Below are 20845 nucleotides of genomic sequence, written 5' to 3'. Positions count from 1 at the left end.
GTGGCTCCGGCAATCTGCCATCCAGAAGCGGGGCAGCTTACTTTTGTTTGCCAGGGAAACGGGCCGAGGTTTTTGTCTGGGGGCCTATGGCTGGGAGTGACCGGCTGGCTCCTGAAAAGTTACGATAGGCAGGATGGTGACCAGACCCATGGTGGCACCAGTGCCAAGTTGGGCTGGTTTGATAGTACCAAGTGGCTCCTGCAATCTGCCATCAAAAAGTTGGCAGGCGAGTTTGTTATCCAGGGAAATGCGCCGTTGTTTGTGTTTGGGGGCCTGTGGCTGGGAGTGGCCGGCTGGCTCCTTAGAATCCACGATACGCAGCATGGTTCCCAGACCTGAGGTGGCACCAGTGCCAAGTCGGGCTGGTTTGATGGTGAAAAGTGGCTCCTGCAATCTGCCATCCAGTAGCGGGATAACTTACTTTTGTTTGCCAGGGAAACGGGCCAAGGTTTTTGTCTGGGGGCCTATGGCTGGGAGTGACCGGCTGGCTCCTGAAATGCTACGATAGGCAGGATGGTGACCAGACCCATGGTGGCACCAGTGTAAGGTTGGGCTGGTTTGATAGTACCAAGTGGCTCCGGCAATCTGCCATCAAAATGTTGGCAGGCGAGTTTTGATTTCCAGGGAAAAGCGCCGTTGTTTCTGTTTGGGGGCCTGTGGCTGGGAGTGGACGGATGGCTAATTAGAATCCACGATACGCAGGATGGTTCCCAGACCCAAGGTGGCACCAGGGCCAAGTTGGGCTGGTTTGATAGTACCAAGTGCTTCCTGCAATCTGCCATCCAGAAGCGGGGTAGCTTACTTTTGTTTGCCAGGGAAACGGGCCGAGGTTTGTGTCTGGGGGCCTATGGCTGGGATTGACCGGCTGGCTCCTGAAAAGCTACGATAGGCAGGATGGTGACCAGACCCATGGTGGCACCAGTGTCAAGTTGGGCTGGTTTGATAGTACCAAGTGGCTCCTGCAATCTGCCATCAAAATTTGGCAGGCGAGTTTTGTTTTCCAGGGAAAAGCGCCGTTGTTTTTGTTTGGGGGCCTGTGGGTGGGAGTGGCCGGATGGCTAATTAGAATCCACGATACGCAGCATGGTTCCCAGACCTGAGGTGGCACCAGTGCCGAGTCGCGCTAGTTTGATGGTGCAAAGTGGCTCCTGCAATATGCCATCTAGAAGCGGGGCAGCTTGCTTTTGTTTGCCAGGGAAACTGGCCGAGCTTTGTGTCTGGGGGCCTATGGCTGGGAGTGACCGGCTGGCTCCTGAAAAGCTACGATAGGCAGGATGGTGACCAGACCCATTGTGGCACCAGTGCCAAATTGGGCTGATTTGATAGTACCAAGTGGCTCCTGCAATCTGCCATCAAAAATCGGCAGGCGAGTTTTGTTTTCCAGGGAAAAGCGCCGTTGATTGTGTCTGGGGGCCTGTGGCTGGAGTGGCCGGCTGGCTCCTTAGAATCCACGATACGCAGGATGGTTCCCAGACCTGAGGTGGCACCAGTGCCAAGTCGGGCTAGTTTGATGGTGTAAAGTGGCTCCTGCAATCTGCCATCCAGAAGCGGGGTAGGTTACTTTTTTTTGCCAGGGAAACTGGCCGAGGATTTCTCTGGGGCCCTATGGCAGAGAGGGACCGGCTGGCTCCTGAAAAGCTATGATAGGCAGGATGGTGACCAGACCCATGGTGGCACCAGTGCCGAGTTGGGCTGATTTGATAGTACCAAGTGGCTCCTGCAATCTGCCATCAAAATGTTGGCAGGCGGGTTTTGTATTCCAGGGAAAAGCGCCGTTGTTTGTGTTTGGGGGCCTGTGGCTGGGAGTGACCGGCTGGCTCCTTAGAATCCACGATACGCAGGATGGTTCCCAGACCCAAGGTGGCACCAGTGCCAAGTTGGGCTGGTTTGATAGTACCAAGTGGCTCCTGCAATCTGCCATCCAGAAGCGGGGCAGCTTAATTTTGTTTGCCAGGGAAACGGGTCGAGCTTTGTGTCTGGGGGCCTATGGCTGGGAGTGACCGGCTAGGACCTGAAAAGCTAAGATAGGCAGGATGGGGACCAGACCCATGGTGGCAGCAGTGCCAAGTTGGGCTGGTTTGATAGTACCAAGTGGCTCCTGCAATCGGCCATCAAAATTTGGCAGGCGAGTTTTGTTTTCCAGGGAAAAGCGCCGTTGTTTGTGTTTGGGGGCCTGTGGCTTGGAGTGGCCGGCTGGCTCCTTAGAATCCACGATACGCAGCATGGTTCCCAGACCAGAGGTGGCACAAGTGCCAAGTCTGGCTAGTTTGATGGTGCAAAGTGGCTCCTGCAATCTGCCATCCAGAAGCGGGGCAGCTTACTTTTCTTTGCCAGGGAAACGTGCCGAGGTTTTTGTCTGGGGGCCTATGGCTTGGAGTGACCGGCTGGCTCCTGAAAAGCTACGATAGGCAGGATGGTGACCAGACCCATGGTGGCACCAGTGCCAAGTTGGGCTGGTTTGATAGTACCAAGTGGCTCCTGCAATCTGCCATCAAAATGTTGGCAGGCGAGTTTTGTTTTCCAGGGAAAAGCGCCGTTGTTTGTGTTTGGGGGCCTGTGGCTGGGAGTGGCCGGCTGGCTCCTTAGAATCCACGATACGCAGGATGGTTCCCAGACCAGAGGTGGCACCAGTGCCAAGTCGGGCTGGTTTGATAATACCTAGTGGGTCCTGCAATCTGCCATCCAGAAGCGGGACAGCTTACATTTGTTTGCCAGGGAAACGGGCCGAGCTTTGTGTCTGGGCGCCTATGGCTTGGAGTGACCGGCTAGGTCCTGAAAAGCTACGATAGGCAGGATGGTGACCAGACCCATGGTGGCACCAGTGCCAAGTTGGGCTGATTTGATAGTACCAAGTGGCTCCTGCAATCTGCCATCAAAAAGTTGGCAGGCGAGTTTTGTTTTCCAGGGAAAAGCGCCGTTGTTTGTGTTTGGGGGCCTGTGGCTGGGAGTGGCCGGCTGGCTCCTTAGAATCCACGATACGCGGCATGGTTCCCAGACCAGAGGTGGCACCAGTGCCAAGTTGGGCTGGTTTGATAGTACCAAGTGCGTCCTGCAATCTGCCATCCAGAAGCGGGGCAGCTTACTTTTGTTTGCCAGGGAAACGGGCCGAGGTTTTTGTCTGGGGGCCTATGGCTGGGAGTGACCGGCTGGCTCCTGAAAAGCTACGATAGGCAGGATGGTGACCAGACCCATGGTGGCACCAGTGCCAAGTTGGGCTGGTTTGATAGTACCAAGTGGCTCCTGCAATCTGCCATCAAAAAGTTGGCAGGCGAGTTTGTTATCCAGGGAAAAGCGCCGTTGTTTGTGTTTGGGGGCCTGTGGCTTGGAGTGGCCGGCTGGCTCCTTAGAATCCACGATACGCAGGATGGTTCCCAGACCAGAGGTGGCACCAGTGCCAAGTCGGGCTGGTTTGATGGTGCAAAGTGGCTCCTGCAATCTGCCATCCAGAAGCGGGGTAGCTTACTTTTGTTTGCCAGGGAAACGGGCCGAGGTTTTTGTCTGGGGGCCAATGGCTGGGAGCACCGGCTGGCGCCTGAAAAGCTACGATAGGCAGGATGGTGACCAGACCCATGGTGGCACCAGTGCCAAGTTGGGCTGGTTTGATAGTACCAAGTGGCTCCTGCAATCTGCCATCAAAAAGTTGGCAGGCCAGTTTTGTTTTCCAGGGAAAAGCGCCGTTGTTTGTGTTTGGAGGCCTGTGGCTGGGAGTGGCCGGCTGCCTCCTTTGAACCCAGGATACGCAGGATGGTTCCCAGAGCCAAGGTGGCGCCAGTGCCAAGTTGGGCTGGTTTGATAGTACCAAGTGGCTCCTGCAATCTGCCATCCAGAAGCGGGACAGCTTACTTTTGTTTCCCAGGGAAACGGGCCGAGGTATTTGTCTGGGGGCCTATGGCTGGGAGTGACTGGCTGGCTACTGAAAAGCTACGATAGGCAGGATGGTTACCAGACTCATGGTGGCACCAGTGCCAAGTCGGGCTGGTTTGATAATACTAAATAGCTCCTGCAATCTGCCATCCAGACGCGGGGCAGCGGATTTTTGTTTGCTGGAGAAAAGTTCCGTGGTTTTTTTTTGGGGGTATATGGCTGGACGTGGCCGGCTGGCTCCTTAAAAAGCTCGATACGCAGGATTGTTCCCTGACCCAAGGTGGCATCAGTGCCAAGTCGGGCTGTTTTCGTAGTACCAAGTGCGTCCTGCAATTTGCCATCCAGAAGAGGGGCAGTTGAGTTTTGTTTGCCAGAGCAAAGGGCCGTGGTATGTGTTTGGGGGCCTTTGGGTGGGAGTGGCCGGCTGGCTCCTTAGAATCCCAGATACGCAGCATGCTTCCCAGACCAGAGGTGGCACCAGTGCAAAGTCGGGCTGGTTTTATAATACCAACTGCTTCCTGCAATCTGCCATGCAGAAGCGGGGCAGCTTTCTTTTGTTTGCCAGGGAAACGGGCCGAGGTTTTTGTCTGGGGGCCTATGGCTGGGAGTGACCGGCTGGCTCCTGAAAAGCTACGATAGGCAGGATGGTGACCAGACCCATGGTGGCACCAGTGCCAAGTTGGGCTGATTTGATAGTAGCAAGTGGCTCCTGCAATCTGCCATCAAAATGTTGGCAGGCGAGTTTTGTTTTCCAGGGAAAAGCGCCGTTGTTTGTGTTTGGGGGCCTGTGGCTGGGAGTGGCCGGCTGGCTCCTTAGAATCCACGATACGCAGCATGGTTCCCAGACCAGAGGTGGCACCAGTTCCAAGTCGGGCTACTTTGATGGTGAAAAGTGGCTCCTGCAATCTGCCATCAAGAAGCGGGGCAGCTTACTTTGGTTTGCCAGGGAAACGGGCCGAGCATTGTGTCTGGGCGCCTATGGCTGGGAGTGACCGGCTGGCTCCTGAAAAGCTACGATAGGCAGGATGGTTCCCAGACCTGAGGTGCAACCAGTGCCAAGTTGGGCTGATTTGATAGTACCAAGTGGCTCCTGCAATCTGCCATCAAATAGTTGGCCGGCGAATTATGTTTTCCAGGGAAAAGCGCCGCTGTTTCTGTTTGGGGGCCTGTGGCAGGGAGTGGCCGGCTGGCTCCTTATAATCCACTATACGCAGCATGGTTCCCAGACCCAAGGTGGCAACAGTGCCAAGGTGGGCTGGTTTGATAGTACCAAGTGGCTCCGGCAATCTGCCATCAAAAAGTTGGCAGACGAGTTTTGTTTTCCAGGGTAAAGCGCCGTTGTTTGCGTTTGGGGGCCTGTGGCTGGGAGTGGACGGATGGCTAATTAGAATCCACGATATGCAGAATGGTTCCCAGACCAGAGGTGGCACCAGTGCCAAATTGGGCTGATTTGATAGTACCAAGTGGCTCCTGGAATCTGCCATCCAGAAGCGGGACAGCTTACTTTTGTTTGTCAGGGAAACGGGCCGAGCTTTGTGTCTGGGGGCCTATGGCTGGGAGTGACCGGCTGGCTCCTGAAAAGCTACGATAGGCAGGATGGTGACCAGACCCATGGTGGCACCAGTGTCAAGTTGGGCTGGTTTGATAGTACCAAGTGGCTCCTGCAATCTGCCATCAAAATGTTGGCAGGCGAGTTTTGTTTTCCAGGGAAAAGCGCCGTTGTTTGTGTTTGGGGGCCTGTGGCTGGGAGTGGCCGGCTGGCTCCTTAGAATCCACGATACGCAGCATGGTTCCCAGACCAGAGGTGGCACCAGTGCCAAGTTGGGCTGGTTTTATAGTACCAAGTGCGTCCTGCAATCTGCCATCCAGAAGCGGGGCAGCTTACTTTTGTTTGCCAGGGAAACGGGCCGAGGTTTTTGTCTGGGGGCCTATGGCTGGGAGTGACCGGCTGGCTCCTGAAATGCTACGATAGGCAGGATGGTGACCAGACCCATGGTGGCACCAGTGTCAAGTTGGGCTGGTTTGATAGTACCAAGTGGCTCCTGCAATCTGCCATCAAAATTTGGCAGGCGAGTTTTGTTTTCCAGGGAAAAGCGCCGTTGTTTTTGTTTGGGGGCCTGTGGCTGGGAGTGGCCGGATGGCTAATTAGAATCCACGATACGCAGCATGGTTCCCAGACCTGAGGTGGCACCAGTGCCGAGTCGGGCTAGTTTGATTGTGCAAAGTGGCTCCTGCAATATGCCATCCAGAAGCGGGGCAGCTTGCTTTTGTTTGCCAGGGAAACGGGCCGAGCTTTGTGTCTGGGGGCCTATGGCTGGGAGTGACCGGCTGGCTCCTGAAAAGCTACGATAGGCAGGATGGTGACCAGACCCATGGTGGCACCAGTGCCAAGTTGGGCTGATTTGATAGTACCAAGTGGCTCCTGCAATCTGCCATCAAAAAGTCGGCAGGCGAGTTTTGTTTTCCAGGGAAAAGCGCCGTTGATTGTGTCTGGGGGCCTGTGGCTGGAGTGGCCGGCTGGCTCCTTAGAATCCACGATACGCAGGATGGTTCCCAGACCTGAGGTGGCACCAGTGCCAAGTCGGGCTAGTTTGATGGTGTAAAGTGGCTCCTGCAATCTGCCATCCAGAAGCGGGGTAGGTTACTTTTTTTTGCCAGGGAAACTGGCCGAGGATTTCTCTGGGGCCCTATGGCAGAGAGGGACCGGCTGGCTCCTGAAAAGCTATGATAGGCAGGATGGTGACCAGACCCATGGTGGCACCAGTGCCGAGTTGGGCTGATTTGATAGTACCAAGTGGCTCCTGCAATCTGCCATCAAAATGTTGGCAGGCGGGTTTTGTATTCCAGGGAAAAGCGCCGTTGTTTGTGTTTGGGGGCCTGTGGCTGGGAGTGACCGGCTGGCTCCTTAGAATCCACGATACGCAGGATGGTTCCCAGACCCAAGGTGGCACCAGTGCCAAGTTGGGCTGGTTTGATAGTACCAAGTGGCTCCTGAAATCTGCCATCCAGAAGCGGGGCAGCTTAATTTTGTTTGCCAGGGAAACGGGTCGAGCTTTGTGTCTGGGCGCCTATGGCTTGGAGTGACCGGCTAGGTCCTGAAAATCTACGATAGGCAGGATGGTGACCAGACCCATGGTGGCACCAGTGCCAAGTTGGGCTGATTTGATAGTACCAAGTGGCTCCTGCAATCTGCCATCAAAAAGTTGGCAGGCGAGTTTTGTTTTCCAGGGAAAAGCGCCGTTGTTTGTGTTTGGGGGCCTGTGGCTGGGAGTGGCCGGCTGGCTCCTTAGAATCCACGATACGCGGCATGGTTCCCAGACCAGAGGTGGCACCAGTGCCAAGTTGGGCTGGTTTGATGGTGCAAAGTGGCTCCTGCAATCTGCCATCCAGAAGCGGGGCAGCTTACTTTTGTTTCCCAGGGAAACGGGCCGAGGTTTTTCTCTGGGGGACTATGGCTGGGAGTGACCGGCTGGCGCCTGAACAGCTACGATAGGCAGGATGGTGACCAGACCCATGGTGGCACCAGTGCCAAGTTGGGCTGATTTGATAGTACCAAGTGGCTCCTGCAATCTGCCATCAAATAGTTGGCCGGCGAATTATGTTTTCCAGGGAAAAGCGCCGCTGTTTCTGTTTGGGGGCCTGTGGCAGGGAGTGGCCGGCTGGCTCCTTATAATCCACTATACGCAGCATGGTTCCCAGACCCAAGGTGGCAACAGTGCCAAGGTGGGCTGGTTTGATAGTACCAAGTGGCTCCGGCAATCTGCCATCAAAAAGTTGGCAGACGAGTTTTGTTTTCCAGGGTAAAGCGCCGTTGTTTGCGTTTGGGGGCCTGTGGCTGGGAGTGGACGGATGGCTAATTAGAAACCACGATATGCAGAATGGTTCCCAGACCAGAGGTGGCACCAGTGCCAAATTGGGCTGATTTGATAGTACCAAGTGGCTCCTGGAATCTGCCATCCAGAAGCGGGACAGCTTACTTTTGTTTGTCAGGGAAACGGGCCGAGGTTTGTGTCTGGGGGCCTATGGCTGGGAGTGACCGGCTGGCTCCTGAAAAGCTACGATAGGCAGGATGGTGACCAGACCCATGGTGGCACCAGTGTCAAGTTGGGCTGGTTTGATAGTACCAAGTGGCTCCTGCAATCTGCCATCAAAATGTTGGCAGGCGAGTTTTGTTTTCCAGGGAAAAGCGCCGTTGTTTGTGTTTGGGGGCCTGTGGCTGGGAGTGGCCGGCTGGCTCCTTAGAATCCACGATACGCAGCATGGTTCCCAGACCAGAGGTGGCACCAGTGCCAAGTTGGGCTGGTTTTATAGTACCAAGTGCGTCCTGCAATCTGCCATCCAGAAGCGGGGCAGCTTACTTTTGTTTGCCAGGGAAACGGGCCGAGGTTTTTGTCTGGGGGCCTATGGCTGGGAGTGACCGGCTGGCTCCTGAAATGCTACGATAGGCAGGATGGTGACCAGACCCATGGTGGCACCAGTGTCAAGTTGGGCTGGTTTGATAGTACCAAGTGGCTCCTGCAATCTGCCATCAAAATTTGGCAGGCGAGTTTTGTTTTCCAGGGAAAAGCGCCGTTGTTTTTGTTTGGGGGCCTGTGGCTGGGAGTGGCCGGATGGCTAATTAGAATCCACGATACGCAGCATGGTTCCCAGACCTGAGGTGGCACCAGTGCCGAGTCGGGCTAGTTTGATTGTGCAAAGTGGCTCCTGCAATATGCCATCCAGAAGCGGGGCAGCTTGCTTTTGTTTGCCAGGGAAACGGGCCGAGCTTTGTGTCTGGGGGCCTATGGCTGGGAGTGACCGGCTGGCTCCTGAAAAGCTACGATAGGCAGGATGGTGACCAGACCCATGGTGGCACCAGTGCCAAGTTGGGCTGATTTGATAGTACCAAGTGGCTCCTGCAATCTGCCATCAAAAAGTCGGCAGGCGAGTTTTGTTTTCCAGGGAAAAGCGCCGTTGATTGTGTCTGGGGGCCTGTGGCTGGAGTGGCCGGCTGGCTCCTTAGAATCCACGATACGCAGGATGGTTCCCAGACCTGAGGTGGCACCAGTGCCAAGTCGGGCTAGTTTGATGGTGTAAAGTGGCTCCTGCAATCTGCCATCCAGAAGCGGGGTAGGTTACTTTTTTTTGCCAGGGAAACTGGCCGAGGATTTCTCTGGGGCCCTATGGCAGAGAGGGACCGGCTGGCTCCTGAAAAGCTATGATAGGCAGGATGGTGACCAGACCCATGGTGGCACCAGTGCCGAGTTGGGCTGATTTGATAGTACCAAGTGGCTCCTGCAATCTGCCATCAAAATGTTGGCAGGCGGGTTTTGTATTCCAGGGAAAAGCGCCGTTGTTTGTGTTTGGGGGCCTGTGGCTGGGAGTGACCGGCTGGCTCCTTAGAATCCACGATACGCAGGATGGTTCCCAGACCCAAGGTGGCACCAGTGCCAAGTTGGGCTGGTTTGATAGTACCAAGTGGCTCCTGAAATCTGCCATCCAGAAGCGGGGCAGCTTAATTTTGTTTGCCAGGGAAACGGGTCGAGCTTTGTGTCTGGGCGCCTATGGCTTGGAGTGACCGGCTAGGTCCTGAAAATCTACGATAGGCAGGATGGTGACCAGACCCATGGTGGCACCAGTGCCAAGTTGGGCTGATTTGATAGTACCAAGTGGCTCCTGCAATCTGCCATCAAAAAGTTGGCAGGCGAGTTTTGTTTTCCAGGGAAAAGCGCCGTTGTTTGTGTTTGGGGGCCTGTGGCTGGGAGTGGCCGGCTGGCTCCTTAGAATCCACGATACGCAGGATGGTTCCCAGACCAGAGGTGGCACCAGTGCCAAGTTGGGCTGGTTTGATGGTGCAAAGTGGCTCCTGCAATCTGCCATCCAGAAGCGGGGCAGCTTACTTTTGTTTCCCAGGGAAACGGGCCGAGGTTTTTCTCTGGGGGACTATGGCTGGGAGTGACCGGCTGGCGCCTGAACAGCTACGATAGGCAGGATGGTGACCAGACCCATGGTGGCACCAGTGCCAAGTTGGGCTGATTTGATAGTAGCAAGTGGCTCCTGCAATCTGCCATCAAAATGTTGGCAGGCGAGTTTTGTTTTCCAGGGAAAAGCGCCGTTGTTTGTGTTTGGGGGCCTGTGGCTGGGAGTGGCCGGCTGGCTCCTTAGAATCCACGATACGCAGCATGGTTCCCAGACCAGAGGTGGCACCAGTGCCAAGTCGGGCTGGTTTGATAGTACCAAGTGGCTCCTGCAATCTGCCATCCAGAAGCGGGGCAGCTTACTTTTGTTTGCCAGGGAAACGGGCCGAGCTTTGTGTCTGGGGGCCTATGGCTGGGAGTGACCTGCTAGGTCCTGAAAAGCTACGATAGGCAGGATGGTGACCAGACCCATGGTGGCACCAGTGCCAAGTTGGGCTGGTTTGATAGTACCAAGTGGCTCCTGCAATCCGCCATCAAAAAGTGGGAAGGCGAGTTTTGTTTTCCAGGGAAAAGCGCCGTTGTTTGTGTTTGGGTGCCTGTGGCAGGGAGTGGCCGGCTACCTGCTTAGAATCCACGATACGCAGGATGGTTCCCAGACCCAAGGTGGCACCAGTGCCAAGTTGGGCTGGTTTGATAGTACCAAGTGGTTCCTGCAATCTGCCATCCAGAAGCGCGGTAGCTTACTTTTGTTTGCCAGGGAAACGGGCCGAGTATTGTGTCTGGGGGCCTATGGCTGCGAGTGACCGGCTGGCTCCTGAAAACTACGATAGGCAGGATGGTGACCAGACCCATGGTGGCACCAGTGCCAAGTTGGGCTGATTTGATAGTACCAAGTGGCTCCTGCAATCTGCCATCAAAAAGTTGGCAGGCGAGTTTTGTTTTCCAGGGAAAAGCGCCGTTGATTGTGTCTGGGGGCCTGTGGCTGGAGTGGCCGGCTGGCTCCTTACAATGAACGATACGCAGGATGGTTCCCAGACCTGAGGTGGCACCAGTGCCAAGTCGGGCTAGTTTGATGGTGCAAAGTGGCTCCTGCAATCTGCCATCCAGAAGCGGGGTAGCTTACTTTTGTTTGCCAGGGAAACGGGCCGAGCTTTGTGTCTGGGCGCCTATGGCTTGGAGTGACCGGCTAGGTCCTGAAAAGCTACGATAGGCAGGATGGTGACCAGACCCATGGTGGCACCAGTGCCAAGTTGGGCTGATTTGATAGTACCAAGTGGCTCCTGCAATCTGCCATCAAAAAGTTGGCAGGCGAGTTTTGTTTTCCAGGGAAAAGCGCCGTTGTTTGTGTTTGGGGGCCTGTGGCTGGGAGTGGCCGGCTGGCTCCTTAGAATCCACGATACGCGGCATGGTTCCCAGACCAGAGGTGGCACCAGTGCCAAGTTGGGCTGGTTTGATAGTACCAAGTGCGTCCTGCAATCTGCCATCCAGAAGCGGGGCAGCTTACTTTTGTTTGCCAGGGAAACGGGCCGAGGTTTGTGTCTCAGGGCCTATGGCTGGGAGTGACCGGCTGGCTCCTGAAAAGCTACGATAGGCAGGATGGTGACCAGACCCATGGTGGCACCAGTGCCAAGTTGGGCTGGTTTGATAGTACCAAGTGGCTCCTGCAATCTGCCATCAAAAAGTTGGCAGGGGAGTTTGTTATCCAGGGAAAAGCGCCGTTGTTTGTGTTTGGGGGCCTGTGGCTGGGAGTGGCCGGCTGGCTCCTTAGAATCCACGATACGCAGGATGGTTCCCAGACCAGAGGTGGCACCAGTGCCAAGTCGGGCTGGTTTGATGTTGAAAAGTGGCTCCTGCAATCTGCCATCCAGAAGCGGGATAACTTACTTTTGTTTGCCAGGGAAACGGGCCGAGGTTTTTGTCTGGGGGCCTATGGCTGGGAGCACCGGCTGGCGCCTGAAAAGCTACGATAGGCAGGATGGTGACCAGACCCATGGTGGCACCAGTGCCAAGTTGGGCTGGTTTGATAGTACCAAGTGGCTCCTGCAATCTGCCATCAAAAAGTTGGCAGGCGAGTTTTGTTTTCCAGGGAAAAGCGCCGTTGTTTGTGTTTGGGGGCCTGTGGCTGGGAGTGGCCGGCTGTCTCCTTAGAATCCACGATACGCAGGATGGTTCCCAGACCAGAGGTGGCACCAGTGCCAAGTCGGGCTGGTTTGATGGTGCAAAGTGGCTCCTGCAATCTGCCATCCAGAAGCGGGGTAGCTTACTTTTGTTTCCCAGGGAAACGGGCCGAGGTATTTGTCTGGGGGCCTATGGCTGGGAGTGACTGGCTGGCTACTGAAAAGCTACGATAGGCAGGATGGTTACCAGACTCATGGTGGCACCAGTGCCAAGTCGGGCTGGTTTGATGATACTAAATAGCTCCTGCAATCTGCCATCCAGACGCGGGGTAGCGGATTTTTGTTTACTGGAGAAAAGTTCCGTGGTTTTTTTTTGGGGGTATATGGCTGGACGTGGCCGGCTGGCTCCTTAAAAAGCTCGATACGCAGGATTGTTCCCTGACCCAAGGTGGCATCAGTGCCAAATCGGGCTGTTTTCGTAGTACCAAGTGCGTCCTGCAATTTGCCATCCAGAAGAGGGGCGGTTGAGTTCTGTTTGCCAGAGAAAAGGGCCGTGGTATGTGTTTGGGGGCATATGGTTGAGAGTGGCCGGCTGGCGCCTGAAAATCCACGATAGGCAGGATGGTTCCCAGAACCAAGGTGGCACCAGTGCCATGTTGGCCTGGTTTGATAGTACCATGTGGCTCCTGCAATCTGCCATCCAGAAGCGGGGCTGCTTACTTTTGTTTGCCAGGGAAACGGGCCGAGGTATTTGTCAGGGGGCCTATGGCTGGGAGTGACCGGCTGGCTCCTGAAAAGCTACGATAGGCAGGATGGTGACCAGACCCATGGTGGCACCAGTGCCAAGTTGGGCTGGTTTGATAGTACCAAGTGGCTCCTGCAATCTGCCATCAAAATGTTGGCAGGCGAGTTTTGTTTTCCAGGGAAAAGCGCCGTTGTTTTTGTTTAGAGGCCTGTGGCTGGGAGTGGCCGGCTGCCTCCTTTGAACCCAGGATACGTAGGATGGTTCCCAGAGCCAAGGTGGCACCAGTGCAAAATTGGGCTGGTTTGATAGTACCAAGTGGCTCCTGCAATCTGCCATCCAGAAGCGGGGCAGCTTACTTTTGTTTCCCAGGGAAACGGGCCGAGGTATTTGTCTGGGGGCCTATGGCTGGGAGTGACCGGCTGGCTACTGAAAAGCTACGATAGGCAGGATGGTTACCAGACTCATGGTAGCACCAGTGCCAAGACGGGCTGGTTTATAATACTAAATAGCTCCTGAAATCTGCCATTCAGACGCGGGGCAGCGGATTTTTGTCTGCTGGAGAAAAGTTCCGTGGTTGTTTTTTGGGGGTATATGGCTGGGCGGGGCCGGCTGGCTCCTTAAAAAGATCGATACGCAGGATTGTTCCCTGACCCAAGGTGGCATCAGTGCCAAGTCGGGCTGTTTTCGTAGTACCAAGTGCGTCCTGCAATTTGCCATCCAGAAGAGGGGCAGTTGAGTTTTGTTTGCCAGAGAAAAGGGCCGTGGTATGTGTTTGGGGGCATATGGCTGAGAGTGGCCGGCTGGCCCCTGAAAATCCAAGATAGGCAGGATGGTTCCCAGAGCCAAGGTGGCACCAGTGCCATGTTAGCCTGGTTTGATAGTACCATGTGGCTCCTGCAATCTGCCATCCAGAAGCGGGGCAGCTTACTTTTGTTTGCCAGGGAAACGGGCCGAGGTATTTGTCTGGGGGCCTATGGCTGGGAGTGACCGGCTGGCTCCTGAAAAGCTACGATAGGCAGGATGGTGACCAGACCCATGGTGGCACCAGTGCCAAGTTGGGCTGGTTTGATAGTACCAAGTGGCTCCTGCAATCTGCCATCAAAAAGTTGGCAGGCGAGTTTTGTTTTCCAGGGAAAAGCGCCGTTGCTTTTGTTTAGAGGCCTGTGGCAGGGAGTGGCCGCCTGTCCTCGTAGAATCTACGTTACGCAGCATGGTTCCCAGAGCCAAGGTGGCACCAGGGCCAAGTCGGGCTGGTTTGATAGTACCAAGTGCATCCTGCAATCAGCCATCCAAAAGCGGGGCAGCTTACTTTTGTTTGCCAGGGAAACGGGCCGAGGTTTGTGTCTGGGGGCCTATGGCTGGGAGTGACCGCCTGGCTCCTGAAAAGCTACGATAGGCAGGATGGTGACCAGACCCATGGTGGCACCAGTGCCAAGTTGGGCTGGTTTGATAGTACCAAGTGGCTCCTGCAATCTGCCATCAAAAAGTTGGCAGGCGAGTTTTGTTTTCCAGGGAAAAGCGCCGTTGTTTGTGTTTGGGGGTCTGTGGGTGGGAGTGGCCGGCTGGCTCCTTAGAACACACGATACGCAGGATGGTTCCCAGACCCAAGGTGGCACCAGTGCCACGTCGGGCTGGTTTGATGGTGAAAAGTGGCTCCTGCAATCTGCCATCCTGGAGCGGGGTAGCTTACATTTGTGTACCAGGGAAACGGGCCGAGGTTTATGACTGGGGGCCTAGGGCTAGGAGTGACCGGCTGGCTCCTGAAAAGCAACAATAGGCAGGATGGTTCCCAGACCCAAGGTGGCACCAGTGCCAAGTTGGGCTGGTTTGATGGTACCAACTGGCTCCTGCAATCTGCCATCTAAAAGTTGTCAGGCGAGTTTTGTTTTCCAGGGAAAAGCGCCATTGATTTTGTTTGGAGGCCGGTGGCTGGCAGTGGCTGCCTGTCGTCTTAGAATCCGGGTTACGCAGCATGGTTCCCAGCGCCAAGGTGGCACCAGTGTCAAGTTGGGCTGGTTTGATAGTACCAAGTGGCTCCTGCAATCTGCCATCCAGAAGCGGGGCAGCTTACTTTTGTTTGCCAGGGAAACGGGCCGAGGTATTTGTCTGGGGACCTATGGCTGGGAGTGACCGGCTGGCTCCTGAAAAGTTACGATAGGCAGGATGGTGTCCAGACCCATGGTGGCACCAGTGCCAAGTTGGGCTGGTTTGATAGTACCAAGTGGCTCCTGCAATCTGCCATCAAAAAGTTGGCAGGCCAGTTTTGTTTTCCAGGGAAAAGCGCCGTTGTTTTTGTTTGGGGGACTGTGGCTGGGAGTGGCCGGCTGGCTGCCTAGAACACACGATATGCAGCATGGTTCCCAGACCAGAGGTGGCACCAGTGCCAAGTCGGGCTGGTTTGATGGTGCAAAGTGGCTCCTGCAATCTGCCATCCAGAAGTGCGGTAGCTTACTTTTGTGTGCCAGGGAAACAGGCCGAGGTTTGTGTCTGGGGGCCTATGGCTGGGAGTGACCGGCTGGCTCCTGAAAAGCTACGATAGGCAGGATGGTGACCAGACCCATGGTGGCACCAGTGCCAAGTTGGGCTGGTTTGATAGTACCAAGTGGCTCCTGCAATCTGCCATCAAAAAGTTGGCAGGCGAGTTTTGTTTTCCAGGGAAAAGCGCCGTTGTGTGTGTTTTTGGGCCTGTGGCTGGGAGTGGCCAGCTGGCTCCTTAGAATCCACGATACGCAGGATGGTTCCCAGACCCAAGGTGGCACCAGTGCCAAGTCGGGCTGGTTTGTTAGTACCAAGTGGTTCCTGCAATCTGCCATCCAGAAGCGGGGCAGCTGAATTTTGTTTGCCAGAGAAAAAGGCTGTTGTTTGTGTTTCGGGGCCTGTGGCTGGCAGTGGCCGGCTGGCTCCTGAAAATCCATGATACGCAGCATGGTTCCCAGACCCAAGGTGGCACCAGTGCCAAGTAGGGCTGGTTTCATAGTACCCAGTGGCTCCTGCAATCTGCCATCCAGAAGAGGGGCAGTTGAGTTTTGTTTTCCAGAGAAAAGGGCCGTGGTTTGTGTTTGGGGCCTATGGCTGAGAGTGACCGGCTGACCCCTGAAAATCCACTATACGCCGGATGGTTCCCAGATCCAAGGTGGCACCAGTGCCATGTTGTGCTGGTGTGATAGTCCCAAGTGGCTCCTGCAATCTGCCATCCAGAAGTGGGGCAGCTGAATTTTGTTTGCCAGAGAAAAAGGCTGTGGTTTTTGTTTGGGGGCCTATGGCTGGGAGTGGCCGGCTGGCTCCTGAAAATCCATGATACGCAGCATGGTTCCCAGACCCAAGGTGGCACCAGTGCCAAGTGGGGCTGGTTTCACAGTGTCAAGTGCCTCCTGCAATCTCCCATCCAGAAGCGGGGCAGCTGAGTTTTGTTTGCCTGTGAAACGGGCCGTTGTTTTTGATTGGGGTCTGTGGCCGAGAGTGTTCAGCTGGCTCCTGACAATCCACAATACGCAGGATGGTTCCCAGACCCAAGGTGGCACCAGTGCCAAGTCGTGCTGGTTTGATAGTACCAAGTGGCTCCTGCAATCTGCCATCCAGAAGCGGTGCAGCTGAGTTTTGTTTGCCAGAGGAAAGGGCCGTGGGTTGTGTTCGGGGGCATATGGCTGGGAGTGGCCGGCTGTCTCATTAAAAAGATCGATACGCACGATGGTTCCCAGACCCAAGGTGGCACCAGTGCCAAGTCGGGCTGTTTTTATAGTACCAAGTGCGTCCTGCAATTTGCCATCCAGAAGAGGGGCAGTTGAGTTTTGTTTGCCAGAGAAAAGCGCCGTTGTTTGTGTTTGGGGGCTTGTGGCTGGGAGTGGCCGACTGGCGCCTTAGAATCTGCGATACGCAGCATGGTTCCCAGACCCAAGGTGGCACCAGTTCCAAGTTGGGCTGGTTTGATAGTAGCAAGTGGCTCCTGCAATCTGCCATCCAGAAGCGGGGTAGCTTAGTTTTGTTTGCCAGGGAAACGGGCCGAGGTTTGTGACTGGGGGCCTATGGCTGGGAGTGACCGGCTGGCTCCTGGAAAGCTACGATAGGCAGGATGGTGACCAGACCCATGGTGGCACCAGTGCCAAGTTGGGCTGGTTTGATAGTACCAAGAGGCTCCTGCAATCTGCCATCAAAAAGTTGGCAGGCGAGTTTTGTTTTCCAGGGAAAAGCGCCGTTGTTTGTGTCTGGGGGCCTGTGGCTGGAGTGACCGGCTGGCTCCTTAGAATCCACGATACGCAGGATGGTTCCCAGACCAGAGGTGGCACCAGCGCCAAGTCGGGCTGGTTTTATAGTACCAAGTGGTTCCTGCAATCTGCCATCCAGAAGCGGGGCAGCTTACTTTTGTGTGCCAGGGAAACGGGCCGAGCTTTGTGTCTGGGCGCCTATGGCTGGGAGTGACCGGCGAGGTCCTGAAAAGCTACGATAGGCAGGATGGTGACCACATCCATTGTGGCACCAGTGACAAGTTGGGCTGCTTTGATAGTACCAAGTGGCTCCTGCAATCCGCCATCAAAAAGTTGGCAAGCGAGTTTTGTTTTCCAGGGAAAAGCGCCGTTGTTTGTGTTTGGGCGCCTGTGGCTGGGAGTGGCCGGCTGGCTCCTTAGAATCCACGATACGCGGCATGGTTCCCAGACCAGAGGTGGCACCAGTGACAAGTCGGGCTGGTTTGATAGTACCAAGTGCGTCCTGCAATCTGCCATCCAGAAGCGGGGCAGCTTACTTTTGTTTGCCAGGGAAACGGGCCGAGGTTTGTGTGTGGGGGCCTATGGCTGGGAGTGACCGGCTGGCTCCTGAAAAGCTACGATAGGCAGGATGGGGAGCAGACCCATGGTGGCACCAGTGCCAAGTTGGGCTGGTTTGATAGTACCAAGTGGCTCCTGCAATCTGCCCTCAAAAAGTTGGCAGGCGAGTTTTGTTTTCCAGGGAAAAGCGCCGTTGTTTGTGTTTGGGTGCCTGTGGGTGGGAGTGGCCGGCTGGCTCCTTAGAATCCACGATACGCAGGATGGTTCCCAGACCTGACGTGGCACCAGTGCCAAGTCGGGCTGGTTTTATAGTACCAAGTGGTTCCTGCAATCTGCCATCCAGAAGCGGGGCAGCTTACTTTTGTTTGCCAGGGAAACGGGCCGAGGTTTTTGTCTGGGTGCCTATGGCTGGGAGTGACCTGCTAGGTCCTGAAAAGCTACGATAGGCAGGATGGTTACCATATCCATGGTGGCACCAGTGCCAAGTTGGGCTGGTTTGATAGTACCAAGTGGCTCCTGCAATCTGCCATCAAAAAGTTGGCAGGCGAGTTTTGTTTTCCAGGGAAAAGCGCCGTTGTTTGTGTTTGGGTGCCTCTGGCAGGGAGTGGCCGGCGGGCTCCTCAGAATCCACGATACGCAGGATGGTTCCCAGACCCAAGGTGGCACCAGTGCCAAGTTGGGCTGGTTTGATACTACCAAGTGCGTCCTGCAAACTGCCATCCAGAAGCGGGGTAGCTTACTTTTTTTTGCCAGGGAAACGGGCCGAGGTTTTTTTCTCGGGGCCTATGGCTGGGGGTGACCTGCTGGCTTCTGAAAAGCTACGATAGGCAGGATGGTGACCAGACCCATGGTGGCACCAGTGCCAAGTTGGGCTTATTTGATAGTACCAAGTGGCTCCTGCAATCTGCCATCAAAATGTTGGCAGGCGAGTTTTGTTTTCCAGGGAAAAGCGCCGTTGTTTGTGTTTGGGGGCCTGTGGCTGGGAGTGGCCGGCTGGCTAATTAGAATCCACGATACGCAGGATGGTTCCCAGACCAGAGGTGGCACCAGTGCCAAGTCGGGCTGGTTTGATACTACCAAGTGCGTCCTGCAATCTGCCATCCAGAAGCGGGACAGCTTACTTTTGTTTGCCAGGGAAACGGGCCGAGGTTTGTGTCTGGGGGCCTATGGCTGGGAGTGACCGGCTGGCTCCTGAAAAGCTACGATAGGCAGGATGGTGACCAGACCCATGGTGGCACCAGTGCCAAGTTGGGCTGGTTTGATAGTACCAAGTGGCTCCTGCAATCTGCCATCAAAAAGTTGGCAGGCGAGTTTGTTATTTAGGGAAAAGCGCAGTTGTTTGTGTTTGGGGGCCTGTGGCTGGGAGTGGCCGGTTGGCTCCTTAGAATCCACGATACGCAGGATGGTTCCCAGACCAGAGGTGGCACCAGTGCCAAGTCAGGCTGGTCTGATAGTACCAAGTGCGTCCTGCAATCTGCCATCCAGAAGCGGGGCAGCTTAATTTTGTTTGCCAGGGAAACGGGCCGAGGTTTGTGTTTGGGGGCCTGTGGCTGGGAGTTGCCGACTGGCTCCTTAGAACCCATGATACGCAGGATGGTTCCCAGACCAGAGGTGGCACCAGTGCCAAGTTGGGCTAGTTTGATAGTACCAAGTGGCTTCTGCAATCTGCCATCCAGAAGCGGGGCAGCTTACTTTTGTTTGCCAGGGAAACGGGCCGTTGTTTGTGTTTGGGGGCCTGTGGCTGGGAGTTGCCGACTGGCTCCTTAGAATCCACGATACGCGGGATGGTTCCCAGACCAGAGGTGGCACCAGTGCCTAGTCGGGCTGGTTTGATAGTACCAAGTGGCTCCTGCAATCTGCCATCCAGAAGCGGGGCAGCTTACTTTTGTTTTCCAGGGAAAAGCGCCGTTGTTTGTGTTTGGGGGCCTGTGGGTGGGAGTGGCCGGATGGCTCCTTAGAATCCACGATACGCAGGATGGTTCCCAGACCAGAGGTGGCACCAGTGCCAAGTCGGGCTGGTTTGATAGTACCAAGTGGCTCCTGCAATCTGCCATCCAGAAGCGGGGCAGCTTACTTTTGTTTGCCAGGGAAACGGGCCGAGGTTTGTGTCTCAGGGCCTATGGCTGGGAGTGACCGGCTGGCTCCTGAAAAGTTACAATAGGCAGGATGTTGACCAGACCCATGGTGGCACCAGTGCCAAGTCGGGCTGGTTTGATAGTACCAAGTGGCTCCTGCAATCTGCCATGAAAAAGTTGGCAGACGAGTTTTGTTTTCCAGGGAAAAGCGCCGTTGTTTGTGTTTGGGGGCCTGTGGCTGGGAGTGGCCGGCTGGCTCCTTAGAATCCACGATACGCAGCATGGTATCCAGAGCCAAGGTGGCACCAGTGCCAAGTTGGGCTGGTTTGATAATACCAAGTGGTTCCTGCAAACTCCATCAAAAAGTTGGCAGGCGTGTTTTGTTTTCCAGGGAACAGCGCCGTTGATTTTGTTTGGGGGCCTGTGGCTGGGAGTGGCCGGCTGGCTCCTTAGAATCCACGATACGCAGGATGGTTCCCAGACCCAAGGTGGCACCAGTGCCAAGTCGGGCTGGTTTGATTACACCAAGTGGCTCCTGCAATCTGCCATCCAGAAGTGAGGCAGCTAAGTTTTGTTTGCGAGAAAAAAGGGCCGTGGTTTTTGTTGGGGGCCTGTGGCTGGGAGTAGCCGGCTGGCTCCTTAAAATCCACGATAGGCAGGATGGTTCCCAGACCCAAGGTGGCACCAGTGCCAAGTCGGGCTGGTTTGATAGTACCAAGTGGCTCCTGCAATCTGCCATCCAGAAGCGGGGCAGCTGAGTTTTGTTTGCCAGAGAAAAAGGCTGTGGTTTTTGTTTGGGGGCCTGTGGCTGGCAGTGGCCGGCTGGCTCCTGAAAATCCACGATACGCAGCATGGTTCCCAGACCCAAGGTAGCACCAGTACAAAGTGGGGCTCGTTTGACAGTGTCAAGTGCCTCCTGCAATCTCCCATCCAGAAGCGGGGCAGCTGAGTTTTTTTTGCCAGGGAAACGGACCTTTGTTTTTGATTGGGGTCTGTGGCCGAGAGTGGTCGGCTGTCTCCTGACAATCCACAATACGCAGGATGGTTCCCAGACCAAAGGTGGCACCAGTGCCAAGTCGGGCTGGTTTGATAGTACCAAGTGCCTCCTGCAATCTGCCATCCAGAAGCGGGGCAGCTGAGTTTTGTTTGCCAGAGAAAAGGGCCATGGGTTGTGTTTGGGGGCATATGGCTGGGAGTGGCCACCTGGCTCCTTAAAATGCACGATACGCCGCATGGTAACCAGACGCAAGGTGGCACCAGTGCCAAGTCGGGCTGTTTTTGTAGTACCCAGTGGCTCCTGCAATTTGCCATCCAGAAGCGGGGCAGCTAAATTTTGTTTGCTAGAGAAAAGGGCTGTGGTTTGTGTTTGGGGGCCTATGGCCGAGAG

This window comes from Melospiza melodia, chromosome 5, assembly GCF_035770615.1.
Source record: "Melospiza melodia melodia isolate bMelMel2 chromosome 5, bMelMel2.pri, whole genome shotgun sequence".
NCBI classification, from domain to species: Eukaryota; Metazoa; Chordata; class Aves; order Passeriformes; family Passerellidae; genus Melospiza; species Melospiza melodia.
The sequence above is the reverse complement of the archived record's forward strand: the minus strand, read 5'-3'. Positions refer to the sequence as shown.